The sequence below is a fragment of the Lactuca sativa genome, chromosome 4, assembly GCF_002870075.4.
Source record: "Lactuca sativa cultivar Salinas chromosome 4, Lsat_Salinas_v11, whole genome shotgun sequence".
Taxonomy (NCBI): domain Eukaryota; kingdom Viridiplantae; phylum Streptophyta; class Magnoliopsida; order Asterales; family Asteraceae; genus Lactuca; species Lactuca sativa.
In genome coordinates, this window is record NC_056626.2 from 245,733,477 (window position 1) to 245,747,795 (window position 14,319).

The window sequence follows — 14,319 nt, forward strand, 5'->3', positions numbered from 1 at the left end:
TTCTCAAGTCGGAGCGAAAGGGTGAAATGTTTCCTCTAAACCTTAAACCCATCAAAGGAAACCCAACTATATGCCTGTTATCAAAAGCTCAATCTGACGAAAGCTGGTTGTGGCACCGAAGACTCTCTCATCTCAACTTTAAAGATATCAACCGACTTGTCACTGGAGGTCATGTTAGGGGTCTTCCATTGCTGAAGTTCGATAGAGATCACTTGTGTGCTGCATGCGAAATGGGGAAGCAGAGTCGTCAAAGTCATCCATCTATAATTAACACAAAAGTTGTTGAACCACTCGAATTACTTCATATTGATTTGTGTGGTCCTTCATCTATCGAAAGCATCGGTGGTAGCAAGTATATTCTTGTTATTGTTGATGACTTTTCACGATTTACATGGGTGTTCTTTCTAAAGCTCAAATCTGAAGCGACTCATAAGCTGAAATTGTTCATTAAGCATATTGAAGTACAGCTCAAGAAGGTCGTTCGCAACATTAGGAGCGACAATGGTCTTGAATTCAAGAACAAGGAGTTTGAAGAGTTTCTAGCAGAAAAGGGAATAAGTCACAACTTCTCAGCTCCCTACACACCACAACAGAACGGAATTGTCGAAAGACGAAACCGATCTTTGTGTGAAGCTGCCCGAACTATGCTAAGTTTCGCTTCCTTACCACTTTATTTTTGGGCTGACGCTATTTCTGCTGCTTGTTTTACACAGAACAGGTCTTATCTCAACAAGCGATTCACGCTCACACCTTATGAGATACTAAACAACAGAAAGCCCAATGTGAAATTTTTCCATGTGTTCGGCTCACGGTGTTTCATCTTTAACTCTAAAGAACACCGCAACAAGTTCGATGTCAAAGCCGACGAGGGAATCTTTCTGGGCTACTCTCTCACATCCAAGGCATACAGGGTCCTAAACAAGCGTTCGAGAAGAATTGAAGAGACATACTATGTGACCTTTGACGATAGCTATGTCAAAAAGCTACAGGCTAAAGAAGAATCCGCTGGGGAGATCTTTCCTCAAACTGGCCAAGTCACAGTCTCGATCGCCAATTTATACGAGAAATTTCTGGAGCTCTTTGACGAACCAGAGAAAGCTTCTCTCTCAGAAGCAGGTGCAACAGACAACAAGGTTGACCGCATGAAGCAGATTGTCGAAGAAGCTGCAAGGAGAATGCATAAAGGTGGATCGACTACTGATGACCCTCCATCTAACAATGCTTCAGTCGAGGGGGAGCCAAGCTCACATGTCGAGGGGGAGCCAAATTCTACAACTCCAACCGAAGGTGCCTCTCCAACCGAAGATGCTTCAACGCCTGCAAGTCCAGCACCACAAGAAACCCCTGAACCTCAAGTTTCTCAAAGCTCATCAATCGAGGGGGAGCATGATGATATGACGCTTGATTACGATAGCCAATCTGATCCAGAAGAAATGATCAATGCTGAACTAGACCCAACCTTTGATCCAAATTACCCTCCTCTTACCAAATGGACCAGAGATCATCCTATCTCTCAAGTGGTTGGTGATGTATCTGCAAAGGTTCTGACCCGATCACAACTGAAGGCAAAACAGACATCCTTATTTTCAAAGGTTGAGTTTTGTATGTTTAACTCATTCGTATCAAAAGTTGAACCGAAGACAGTCAACACTGCCCTCGATCACTCTGATTGGGTTCAAGCAATGCAAGACGAACTGAACGAATTTGAAAGGAACAAAGTCTGGCGCCTCATTCCAACTCCTCCAGATGCTTCGGTTGTTGGTCTCAAATGGGTTTTTAGGAACAAAATGGACAAGGAAGGTAATGTTATAAGGAACAAGGCTCGTCTGGTGGTAAAGGGATACTGTCAAGAGGAAGGGATAAACTATGAAGAGACTTTTGCTCCGGTAGCTAGGCTAGAATCTGTTAGAATATTTCTGGCTTATGCTGCTCACAAAAACTTTGAAGTTTTCCAAATGGACGTCAAGTGTGCATTTCTCAATGGAGAACTCGAAGAAACTGTATATGTGGAGCAACCTCCTGAGTTCATGAACGAAAAGTATCCAAACCATTGTTATATTCTGGATAAAGCTGTGTATGGCCTCAAACAAGCTCCGAGAGCCTGGTATGAAACGCTAACTAAATTTTTAAAGATGTCTAAATTCAAACAAGGTTCGGTTGACCCAACCTTCTTTCGCAAAAAGGAAGGTAACCACCTTATGATAGTTCAAATTTATGTCGATGACATCATCTTTGGCTCCACGAATCCCAGCTTAACAGCTGAATTCAGAAAGCTGATGGAGACTAAATTTGAAATGAGCTCAATGGGTCCTATTAACTTTTTCCTTGGTTTAAATATTAGACAGGGACCCGAAGGCATCTTTATCAATCAGGAAGCTTACACGAAGACTCTCCTAGCAAAGTTTGGCATGATAGGAGACTCAAAAGTCAATGTCCCAATGGCATTCGGCACCAAGCTTACCCCATCTCTAGACAAACCGGTTGTCGATATCACGCTCTATCGTCAAATGATAGGCTCACTAATGTATCTTACTGCTAGCTAGCCTGATATCATGTTTTCTGTGTGTTATTGTGCTCGATTTCAGGCAAACCCACGCGAACCTCACATGCTTGCAGTGAAGAACATCTTACGCTATCTGAAGCGAACTGCCTCCTTAGGTCTATGGTATCCTTCCAACTCAGGCTTCTTCGTTCAAGTCTATTCTGATGCTGACCTTGGAGGATGTGCACTCGACAGAAAAAGCACAACTGGTGGCTGTCAATTTCTTGACGGGAAGTTGGTCAGCTGGCAATCCAAGAAACAAACGTGTGTGTCGTTGTCTACTGCCGAAGCGGAATACATTGCCGCTGCATCCTGCACATCACAAGTGATTTGGATCTAGAGTCAACTTCGAGACTATGGACTCAATATGAAGAAGATCCCACTATATTGTGACTCTGAAAGTGCAATTAGGATCTGTCATAACCCAGTGCAACACTCTAAAACCAAGCACATAGCACTGAGGTATCACTTTATCAAAGATCATGTGGAAGATGGAAACGTCGAAGTTCACTTCATAAGAACCACTGATCAACTGGCTGACGTCTTCACCAAAGCTCTTCCTGAAGCATCATTCAACAGAATACTGCAAGGGCTAGGTATGATGGAATCAGAGTCAGTACCTCACACTACCTCTCAACCTCAAACGTAAGAAGCGAAACCAACCGAACGTTCGGGTTCGGTTAAATCATCTGACTCGCTCATCACTTCAAAGGTAGTTTTTCTTAGTTGTATATTTCCTGTACAAAATTGTGTTTCTTTGTGTTAAAAGTATTTTCCAAATTGCATCTCTAAATTCCTTGGTTTCTCAAAATTTTCCAAAACCAAAACCAACCGAAGGTTCGGGTTCGGTTTTTCAAAATTTTGTTGAACCGAAACCAACCGAACGCTCGGGTTCGGTTTTTCAAAATTTTGTTGAACCGAAACCAACCGAACGCTCGGGTTCGGTTTTTCCACTTTTTCCAACCGAAACCAACCGAACGTTCGGGTTCGGTTTTTCATTTTTTTTCTTTTCTTCAAGTTTTTTAAGTCTTATTTTTTTCTTACTTATTTTTTTATTAAATATAAATCTCAAAAACACCAAAAAATATTTTTCTCTTTTATTTTCATTGTGTGTTCGTTCGTTTATGGGGATATATTTGATGAATTACTTAAGTGTCCCTAGAAGCATGTTGCTGTATGTGTCCCAAGCCTCATAAGATTTTGAATAATAGCCTTCATGACCTGGTATACACAAACCTTGTCTTCCCAATAAGGCTATCACATTTATTCTAATCGTGAGCTACCTCACTCTCATCTCACATGAGTTAAGAGTTTCCTGCTTGGTCCTTATTTTCGCAGCAGAGGTACTATTTTTTCTTACACCATCTCTATTACACTTCTCCATCACATTCATTTCATCATCGTAACCCTTGAGACTCTCGGACATTACCACTGAGGTTTATGGTTACACAACATCTGTGTTTATGATCTTAGTTTCGTGTCACTACGAGCTGAGTGAAATCCAAAATTCAACACCTAATGAATTGACGGTGAACAATTAATTTGCTCAAGCTTTCACCAAAGAATTGACGAATGTACCCTCATGAAATCTCAAATTCTCTTTTGTGTGATTCCTATGAAATTGTTAAACACCATAACATTTCGTCCCATGGGATTCAATTTTAAATTTTTTTTCTGAGATTTTATATTTTATCCAAGCCAATTTAAAATAAATTCCTACCTACTTGTTCAACAGACTACACCGGTCTCACAAGTACTTTGTTCACTTTCTTTCTTATTTCAAGAATAGAATTGCTGAATCAAAGCGAAAGCCACCCTTAATTAACCTAATTAAAAGAAGCCTTTCAACATTTATTAATAAGTGTTTGATCGTAATTTAACGGGAATCCACACTAACACTTTAAGGTCTCTCTTGACCTTGAAGGAAGAGATTCGTGCCCGGGATCATCAGTTTCGTGTCATTATTGACATCACAGAATATCCTTAAAAGAGTTGCTTTATTTCCTTTTCTTTTACACTCTTTGCACGAAAATCTTTGATTTTCCAAAATTCCGTTACTAATTATTTACAGGTTGTATTATTACTTTGGTGGTTAACTATGGAGCTGTGGTAAAAAACAATCCACGTGGGCATTTAATTCAAAAAGATGCCGTTTAAAAGATAAGACGAAAGGTTGCTGACTCGGCGGGAGTTGAAAGGATTGAAATTCAAACGACGGTAAAAAGGGGGCGCGTGTGAATTTGAAACGGCCATGCTTTTACTGACATTGTGGCCGCGCGTGCGAAATCCAAGCGTCATCACTCTGGCAATTAAAGGCGCGTGAGGAATTGAAACGGTTTTCTCTCTGAAACGGCGCTTGTTGGGTGGCGTGATCCTAGGAATCTGACACTCTCTCTCCTACGTGATCATCGCACGCCTCAACTGTCATCCATCTGTTACTCAGGAAACCTTTTCGTATTTCCATAGAAGATTTGAAACGATTTTTCTCTCTCCTATCACCCACTATAAAAGGCCGTCTTCAACACCTTTTACCTCTTTACTGCCTATGAAATTTCCAAAGAACAAATACTCCCAAAAAGCTTTACTGTTCATCATCTTCTTCAATCCTCAACAATGGCTGAATCATCTTCCGTCCATGCTACTTCACAAATCCTACCCATCCGTCCACAACAATGTCTGGTGATTGATCTTAACCCTCTGGCGTACGACTCCTACATGTCGCCGATTATTGAATGCTTGAAGTACTCCCAACTAGCTCCAGCTCTCTCAAGGATTGAATCTGTGCCAATGGTGGCCCTATCGCAAGTCTATGCGACTGCCTATTACGACTAGGCAGTCGAACGGGTGTTCATCGAAATTGGAGACCACAAGACATCAGTCTCTCGACAACGCTTCTGCACCATGCTTGGGTTGGATGTTGACCCATCGCGAATAAATCCGGAGACGATTCCGGTTGGGCATCTGTTTAACATGTTTTACAACATGGGGTACACGGAGGTCCTCACCTCCGTCGCTAAGTTCAAAAAGTCCTGCCTGCCACCACAGTGGAACGGCTTGTTTATAGTCCTATTCAAGGGCTTGTCGGAACGGAGTTCAGGATCCGACGGTGTCAGTCGCCTCTTCCTGTCGATCATGTACGCGGTCTACAACGGGATTCACCTAGACTATGGGTTGGTCCTATGGCAACAACTCATTCAGAGCCTTTCTTCATCATCACGACACTCTGAGGTGTCGTTGGCCCGGTTCTGGATTTTGATTACAAAATGGGCGATGGACAAATTCGACATTCCCACTGCTGCCGGTGCATCAATGTCTTCTGTTGGTACGTTTCATACCAAGAAGATCATCGTCTCAGATGCATCTAAATTTTCGTTCATTGGCTCCATCCCGGAGACAATGTATGGCGACGTGCCCTCTGACAGCAGGTTGATTCGGACGATCAAGGAATTCAGGCCAACTGGTCCTAGGGAACTGACACCGGATATGCTCAGGTCTATCCACGATGCAGACAAACCGGTGAACAGGGGCAAAAAGGCTGACAAAGGGAAGCAAGCGACCAAAGCTCCGAAGGGTCCTTCTCCCAAGAAGAGGAAACAGACAAAGGCCGCACAGTCCCCGCAACCGAAGAGGAGAAAGACTCAACAGAAACGAAAGCTTGTTATTCCCTCTTCTTCGAGTGACTCAGAGCACGAGAGTTCGGGTTCGGACGGCTCTCAAGGAGGCGAAACCCCACAACGAGGCAACACACCACCACGGTCTCCTACCCCAGAGATGGATATTCATAATTCACCAGTTCCTTCACCCCCTCCCACCATTCCTACTTCCATTCCGACCATAATCCCCACTACCACTATTCCACAAACATCTTTCCCTATACCACCACCCATTTTCACAACTGCAACCGACACACCACCAGTAACCGAAACCCCACCCGTAACCGAACCACCACAAACCGAAACCCATACAACCGAACCTACCCACACTCAACCACCACCCAAAACTACCTCACCCAATACTCAACCTCAACATACCCCAACCACAACACCCCCAGCTTCACCACCCCCTCTATCTCCAGAAAATGCCTTTGATGGAGACAACCCTTACCTTGGTGGTGAACACATGAACTTTGATTCGGTCTACTATAGTCCGTTTCAGGTTCAGAGTGACGAGGAGGATGATGCTCCAGTGACAAAGAAGCATCTTAAAGAGCTTAACGAGAAGGTTGATCTACTTCTAGCCTCCTCTTCCAACCAGCAGTCCTCTCTCTCTGAAGCTGCGCTTCAGAAAATTGTTGATGCCTTCTCCAGGGCTCAACATGATTCGGTGGCCTCCGCAACTGCTGCTATTGACGCCTTAACCAGAGCCTGTGAGGCTACGACCGAAAAAGTCGATAAACTATTCTCCGACGCTTCTATCCTGTTGAAGTCCTTACAGGAAAGCGCCGACGCCACCAAGACAACTTTGGAACCGATTGTTCAGCAATTGGCCAAGTTTGTCTCAATGGAGTTGACTTCGTTCGCTGCCCTTCGCCAAACCCTAAGCGACAACAACTCGGCTCTTCGTGCCTCCATCGATGAACGCCTTGCTAAGCTACAAGAGGATCTTGCGGCTGAAAACTCTTTGATAGACGTTCTGGCGAGCAAAACAACCGCCCTCAAGATCAAGAGCACGCAACTTTCAAACTCACAACAACAACTTGAAGCTCTTCGATCCGAAAGGGAGGTCATCAAGACATGTGTTTCGGATGTACACGCTGTCTTATCCAACATCCTGGAAGCACATGATCCGATCCTAAACCATTCGGTGAGGCGAACCCTCGCTGAAAAGCTCTCTCCTGCCATGGACCTTCTCAGCAAAATCGAGGGCCTTCCGAGTTTCGTGTCCATTCCGAAACAAGGGGGAGATGAGAAGAAGAACAGATCGAAACCACCTCCTTCCTCCAAAGCTACTCACACAACCGAACCACCTCCGATTGGTCAAGCTTCGGGTTCGGGTGTGAAGGACAAAGGGAAAAACATAGCTGAGGAAGAAGATGAAGATGAAGATGAAGACAGGGAGACCATTGCTGACATGTTGAAACGAAAGAACAGTCGCAATGTGGATGAAGATGTAAATCGTGTGGCGCGAGAAGCTGAAGAAGCCGAACGCAAGCAAAAGGAAGCCCACGATCTCCTCGAGAGCAGGAAGAATCTATTCCCTGCATGGACTCGGGAGAGAATGTTTAAAGAGGCCATAGACACTCCCAGCATATTATGGCTCGAGCCGGTTATCTCGTTCGACTGCAATAATACTGTCGACTCGCAGTTCGACATGCCGCTGACTCGAAAGGCGTTTATCTTCCACGCCTTCTCAAACATCTTTGAAGTCCCTCATCCAAACGCTGAGCTTGACAGGGAGCTCATTGACTTCTATCTGGCGGCTGCTCGTCCTCAGTACATAACTTGGAGCGCCCAGAAGATTGTGAACGTTCGGGTACTAAAGCCTTACACCGAAGGTCGTTTTATAAACGTTCGGTTCAAGGTGATTCGGGGATCTGCAAGAACTGCTCATCTTATCTCCCTGGCAGATCTACCGAACTTAAATCCTCATGATTGGATTGTCCTGTATAATATCCTTTTGACTAATGAAGCCGAATATGGTCCCATTATAGACCATATCAAAAGGATGTTAGCCTGCTACATCATGAAGGTTGCCCTAATGGATCAAGAGGTCGCCACAGTCTTCAAGAAGAAACCGAAGATAGCTCCTGTGGGATCGGCCAGTGATCTCAACCAAATGCAAATGGGCAAGATCGACCCGAGACGCAACTCGGTTATGTTCACTAGAACAGAAGGACAGAAATGTCTCTTCGCTTTAGCTGACAAACACCTTTACACCACTGCTTGTCTGGAGCACGTGTTATCAATCATCAAGAGGTGTAAAGAGAATTCAGCTGATGACATCAAGTACTTCAACGATATAATTCAATGGTACATCCGGTTTAGACAGACGATTCTCTCGCTCACCAAATGTCTGTTTAACACTGTGAAGAAGAAGGTACCTGCTTCAGCTGCTGGCCCAAGTAACAAGTGAAGGTCTCGCTCCAAGTGACGCAAAGGGGGAGATTGTTGGGCTGAAGATTTTGAAGTGTTGCGTCGTTGGGCTCGATAGTTTATTTATTTTGTACTCCGGTTTGGGCCTGTCCAACCGTGAGCCTATTATGTTTAATATATAAGTATATGCTTGCATGCATATTAGGTCAAGGATTAATAACGATTTTAGCAATTATTCTAGAGCTTAACGATAGCATTACAGGTTTCTTTAATCGTTTTTGTAACCTATCAATCCTCTACAGTTGATGTTCTTAATCGAGCTCTTCTGAGGATTTTGTTTAATCATTCGACACGTTTGATTCACTCCTGTCTCGTTTTTATTTTCGTATTCTTGCTGTTCTTATTGTTAATTACCTGTTTAAGATCTAATCGATCTTCATAGATTAAAGGTTTAATTTTAATCTCATCAATACCTAACCGCCGGAATCCGTAACCTCGAGTAGAACAAAACATAAGTAATTGGGTGTTGTACACTACGGTTAAACCTAGGCAGTTATGTAGTCGTGTCTAGGATCAATATAGCCTGATCAACTATATTCATTCGAGACACAGCCAACATGTGCTTGGGAGTGACTGTGGTATGCAGCATGCCTAAAACTTACCTAATACCCAAACAACGAGTCACCATTGCAGCGATACATAAAATACTATGGGAGTATTTTAGCCAAAAACCGAATACGTTGTAGAAATTCATTCCGAGTATTGCTACTCGTTCCTTCTTTAGCGATAGTTTATCTGCTTTGATAACTCTTTCTTTCTTATCGCTTAAAGAACCCTATATCTGTCATAATGAGATATCTCTTGTTCCATATCTCTTGATTCAATTCAGATGACTTATAATCCTCTCCTTCCTGGCTACTTTTAGATCAAGATTCCTCCAAGGAAAAGACCCAGATCAAAGAACAACAATCCTCCTCCACCACCACCTCCTCCTCAATTTGATCTTGTGATGTTCTAGGCAGCTGTTACTGCCACAGTGGCATCCGCCATGTCTCAAATGAACTCCGGTGGCTCTGGTGGTTCAGGAGGTGGTACCTAATCCCAAAACCAGGAAGGTAGCCAGGGACACCGGAAGGAGTGTTCCTATAAAGAATTTATGAACGCGAAACCCAAACCCTTTAATGCAACTGGAGGTGTCATTACCCTAACTTGGTGGTTCTAGAAAATCGAATCTATTTTCGAAATATGTGCCTGCTCCGAATCTGATAAGGTGAAGTTCGCCGCCTACACCTTCACCGATAAAGCCCTGACTTGGTGGAACGGCCGAGTCAAATCCCTAACCCTACCTGTAGCCAATGCTATGGGTTGGGAAGTCATGAAGGAGCTTCTACTTGCGGAGTACTGTCCGTAGGGAGAAATGCAGAAGCTAGAGCATGAACTCTGGAACCTGAAGATGAAGGGTTCCGATATCGCCGCTTACACTTCAAGATTTGATAACTTGGCGCTTCTCTGCCCGGGAATGGTTACCCTGGAGAGTAAAAAAATTGAGAGGTTCATTTGGGGGTTGACCCAGCTAACCAAGGGTAACATTTTAGCTGCGAAGCCAGATACCTACGACAGCGCCAAATGCTTAGCGCAAACTTTGATTGATCATAGTGATGACCTTCAGGAAGCGACACCACTCCTGAACCGACAAAGAGGAGTGGTGACAAAAGGAAATTTTGGAAGAAGAAGAAGAGTCAGCCTTCTCAGGAGTCCTCGAAGAAGCAGAAAACGGTGGCAGTCCACGCTGCTATTGCCCCTGCTGTTATTTCTGTCGTCGGTTCTACAGCTCAGGCACCTACCAGTAGGTATGCTGGTACTCTTCCCCGATGCGATAAGTGTAACTTCCACCATAACCCCGATCCATGCGGTGATCTATCATGCTCCAACTGTGGCAAAAAGGGTCACACTGCGAAAAACTGCAAGGCACCAACCTAATCAACAAATCAATCTTCCGGAGCGGGTGTCGGTCAGGCCTGCTACGGATGTGGTGAACGTAGTTTTGTTAGCCATTCATTCAAACGCCTTCTTAAACATAATCCCCAACCATTAACCGAAACATTTACTGTCAAGATGGCTAACGGTGAGAAAGAAAGCGCTAACGATATATTCATAGGCTATACCCTTACCTTGAACGACCATTCTTTTCCCATCCATCTTATGCCATTCTCCATAAAGAGCTTTAATGTTATCATTGGCATGGATTGGTTGAGTCCCAATCATGCTGATATCCTTTGTTATGAAAAAGCCATCCGTCTCAATCTCCCCTCTGGCCAGACTCTCATGATCTATGGCAATAAGCTTAGCTCCAATCTTCGCATCATTTCATGCATCAAAGCTAAAAAGCTTCTGCGAAAGGAGTGCCATGCATTCCTAGCCCATGTAATCAACGAGAAACTGGAAGTTAAAGACCTCGAGAGCATCCCCGAAGTCTGTAACTTTCCTGATGTCTTTCCTGAAGAGCTCCCGGGAATTCCTCCCGAACGTCAAGTTGAGTTTCACATCGACCTAATTCCTGGAGCTAATCATGTAGCCAAATCTCCGTATCGATTAGCGCCAGCAGAAATGCAGGAGTTATCCAGTCAGCTTAGTGAGCTACTCAGCAAAGGGTTCATCAGACTGAGTTCCTCAAGTTGAGTTTCGCATTGACCTAATTCCTGGAGCTAATCCTGTAGCCAAATCTCCGTATCGATTAGCGCCAACAGAAATGCAGGAGTTATCCAGTCAGCTTAATGAGCTACTCAGCAAAGGGTTCATCAGACCGAGTTCCTCACCCTGGGGAGCCCCGATATTTTTTGTAAAGAAGAAAGATGGATCCTTCCGGATGTGTATCGACTACCGTGAGCTGAATAAGTTGATCGTCAAAAACCGGTATCCTCTTCCTCGAATAGATGACCTCTTCGATCAACTTCAGGGAGCCAGCTACTTCTCAAAGATAGACCTTCGGTCAGGGTACCATCAGCTACGAGTTCATGAGAATGATGTTTCCAAGACAGCGTTCAGGACTTGATATGGACACTACGAGTTCTTAGTGATGCCCTTCGGTCTAACCAACGCACCGACCGTGTTCATGGACCCGATGAACCGGGTGTGTCGTCCTTTTCTGGACAAGTTCTTCATCGAGTTCATTGACGATATACTTGTCTATTCTAGAAGCGAAGAAGATCACAAACAACACTTGAGATTAGTGTTGGAAACCCTTAGATCCGAAAAACTGTACGCGAAATTCTCCAAGTGTGAATTCTGGATTCGGAAGGTAACTTTCCTTGGTCACGTGGTAAGTGAGGATGGTATACACGTGGACCCTTCCAAGATCAAAGTGATAGAGAATTGGTCGGCACCGAAGACACCCACATAAATTCGTCAATTCTTGGGTCTCGCCGGCTATTATTGGAGATTCATCCATAATTTTTCCAGAATTGCCAAACCCTTAACTACTCTAACACAGAAAGGTGTACCTTTTTGTTGGAGTGAGAAGCAAGAAACTGTGTTCCAAACGTTATAGCAAGCCTTGTGCAGCGCACCTATCCTGTCCCTGCCCGAAGGGACAGAGAACTTCGTTGTCTACTGTGATGCGTCCAGTTAGGGCTTAGGCTGTGTGCTTATGCAAAGGGGAAAAGTTATTGCTTATGCCTCGAGACAGCTGAAGGCACACGAAGTCAACTATACCACTCACGACTTGGAGTTAGGAGCAGTGGTCTTCGCACTGAAGATTTGGAGACATTATCTCTATGGAACCAAGTGCACAATCTTCGCTGACCATAAAAGCTTGCAGCACATCTTCAATCAGAAAGACTTAAACATGAGGCAACGGCGATGGGTAGAGCTGCTCAGTGACTACGAGTGCGAAGTTCGCTACCATCCCGGCAAGGCCAATGTGGTAGCAAATGCCCTTAGCCGAAAGGAGAGTTCAAGCCGCAAGGTGAAGACTTTGACGATGACCATCCATTCCCACTTATCCGTACAGATCCTAGAAGCCCTGTTGGATGCCCTCAAACCAGGGAATGTGTCTAGCGAAGCCTTGAGGGGAATGGATAAGAAACTTGAGATCAGAAGTGACGGAGTCTACTGTTTCATGGATCGAATCTGGACCCCAAAGTTCGGAGGTTTTAGGGAGGTTGTTATGAACGAAGCTCACAAGACCAAATACTCTGTTCACCCGGGTTCAGACAAGATGTACCTGGATCTCAAGAAACAATACTGGTGACTAAACATGAAAGCCGAAATCGCTACCTTCGTGGGCAAGTGTCTGACTTGCGCCAAGGTAGAAGTCGAGAACCAGAAACCCTCAGGTTTGCTCCAGCAGCCCGAGATTCCCGAATGGAAATGGGAGATGATTACCATGGATTTCATCACCAAGTTACCCAGATCTCCGAGTGGGTACGATACCATTTGGGTAATTGTCGATCGTTTGACAAAATCCGCTCAATTCATTCCGATTAAAGAATCATTCAAGATGGAAAGACTTACACGAACCTACATCCAAGAGATAGTCCGACTGCACGGTGTGCCTGCGTCCATTATCTCCGATCGAGATAGCAGATTTACCTCAAGGTTCTGGCAGTCCCTTCAGCAAGCTCTTGGAACTAAGCTGGATATGAGTACAACTTATCATCCTCAGACAGACGGACATAGTGAGAGAACTATTTAGACCCTGGAAGACATGATGAGAGAATGTGTCATCGATTTCGGAAAGTCGTGGGACACCCATTTACCCTTGATCGAATTCTTGTATAACAACAGTTACCATACCAGTATCAAGGCTGCTCCATTCGAAGCCCTCTACGGTCGAAAGTGCAGATCCCCTCTGTGCTGGGCCGAGGTAAGGGACACACAACTAGCTAAGAGTCGAGTCCCCGACAGCGTTCTCACTGGTCCTAAAATCATCCGTGAAACCATCGAGAAGATCATCCAAATCCGAGAACGACTGAAAACTTCATGAGACAGACAGAAGAGCTACGCTGATAAACGACAGAAACCTCTGGAATTCCAGGTTGGAGATCGTGTCCTGTTGAAGGTCTTGCCCTGGAAGGGTATGATACGCTTTGGAAAGCGCAGAAAACTTAACCCGAGGTACATAGGACCCTTCGAGATCCTCGCTAGGATCGGACTTGTAGCCTATAAACTCCAACTACCCCAAGAGCTTAGCAACATCCATCATGTATTCCACGTCTCAAATCTTAAGAAGTGTCTATCGGATGAAACCCTAGTAATCCCTCTTGATGAGATCGAGATCAACGAGAACTTGAACTTTGTGGAAGAACCAATCGAAATCTTGGATCGAGAGATCAAACGTACGAAACAAAGCCGTATCCAGATAGTGAAGGTTCGCTGGAATGCCAAGGGGGGACCCGAGTTCACTTGGGAATGCGAAGACTCGATGAAACAAAAATATCCGCATCTCTTTTCAATTCCATGATTTGTATCTTAATTTTAAATTTCGGGACGAAATTCCCTCTAATGGGGGGATAATGTGACAACCCGTAAATTATTCCGTTATTGTAAACCATTCCCGTTAAATAAAACCATTTGTATTTCAAAATTTTCCGTTAACTTTTGGGTTAAGATAATTAAATCGAGACTTTTGTTATGACCTCGTGAGTGTCCAAACCCATTAGAAACGCATAAAAATACCCTTGTTATTTATTTGGAAAAGTTTTAGTTACGACTAAGTCGTAATTTTGACAATTAAATCGGGTACGA